Genomic DNA, 1,521 nt, shown 5'->3' on the forward strand with positions numbered 1-1,521 from the left:
GACTTGAGAATTTAAATATTATGGTTTTACATAAATAATATGTTTTATAAAATTATATTTGTTTTTATAATTATTTAAAAAAAAACTCGAAAATTAAAAAAAATGGTAACATTGAAATTATTTTGATGTGGAGGATCATTTCCTAAGTTAAATGATCTCCTCTGGGGATGATATAAAATGTAAGGTGACAAAAAAAAAAAATTATTATAATATGGATCCATAGTTCCATACCTACCTCTCCTAGTCTTACCATGAGATAAAGAATTTTGTGAGTCATTAAAAAATATTGGGAGGTAATATTAGTTATTAAACGTGATATTTTCAAGTTTGTTGAAGAATTTTGTGCTTCTGTCTTTATTCCTATTAAATGTAATGCTTCATTCTGTACCTCCTGAAAATTTTTTAATTCATGTGGAGTATAACATATTAGCCAAGTTACATGCAAACAGATTAGCCAAGGTGGAATGGAGTATAACACATTAGCCAAGTTACTACCATGAGAGAGGATCATTAGTCATTAATACAATTCCTAGCTACCAGCGTCTCCTAACTATCCCTGAAAGGGAAAACTATCAATGTGATCAGCCACCACCCACGACGGATACATCCACCCATCCACCGTTTCAACCACCAACTCACTTGATGACGATTCAAAACACCCATCTAGACTAGGTAACTCAATGATTTCACTCAGCTCATCAACCGGATTGGCGACATTATCAGCAGACAACATAGACCCAGTCGACGACGGCGGTTGCACCAAACTCTCCGACGAGGAAGAGACAAACTCTTGCATGGAGGCTGCTTTCGCGGCGGCTTTTTGGACGTCACGTGGAGAAACAGAAGCTGGACGTGGCAAAGAGTCTCTGAGTTGAGGAAAGTTAAGAATGGCGGAATTACCTTTGATTGATAACGCGGCAACATCATGAGCTCTGGCAGCCATCTCCGCCGTGGAAAAACTGCCGAGCCAAATGCGTGACTTCTGACGTGGTTGTCGTATCTCTGATACCCATTTACCCCATCGGCGGAGTCGGACTCCACGATACACCGGGTGTTTGTAACTTAAATCACCAGGATTTGGACGTGATCTCTTTTTAATCTTGCAAGACTTGGGTTGCAAACCGGAGGATTCTGATCTTTTTGACCCACCGGCGGCGGTGGAGAAGGAGGAGGAAGACGAGGAGAGTTTGGTGTTGTTACTACCTGCCATTGATGTTTTTTGGGGCGCTATACCAACGTGTTATTTGTAGGCTACTAGCATGATCTTAATTCGTACGTAATATTCGAAGGGTACGACTTTCATGATCATTTGTACTTGAATATGTGAATAAGAGAAAGATGCAACCAAAAAATAATAATAATATCCACCACTATATATCTTTCAGCACTTGTAGTGAGTTTGTCGTAACGTTTTAAATGAATGGAAGGAAAAAGTAATGACATAAATAAATATCATGATTTATTGGTAGAGCTAATCATAATTATGATAAATATTAAGACCAAATTATAAAATAACCATAC

At 37.9% G+C, this 1,521-nt stretch overlaps 1 pseudogene; it reads right to left on the bottom strand.

Annotated features, from left to right (window-relative positions):
* Positions 1-394: 394 nt before the first annotated feature.
* LOC145099039 (ethylene-responsive transcription factor TINY pseudogene) lies at positions 395-1,210 on the bottom strand (annotated as a pseudogene).
* Between the last annotated feature and the right edge of the window lie 311 nt (positions 1,211-1,521).

This window comes from Lactuca serriola, chromosome 4, assembly GCF_051521515.1.
Source record: "Lactuca serriola cultivar US96UC23 chromosome 4, Lser_US96UC23_V15, whole genome shotgun sequence".
Lineage (NCBI taxonomy): Eukaryota > Viridiplantae > Streptophyta > Magnoliopsida > Asterales > Asteraceae > Lactuca > Lactuca serriola.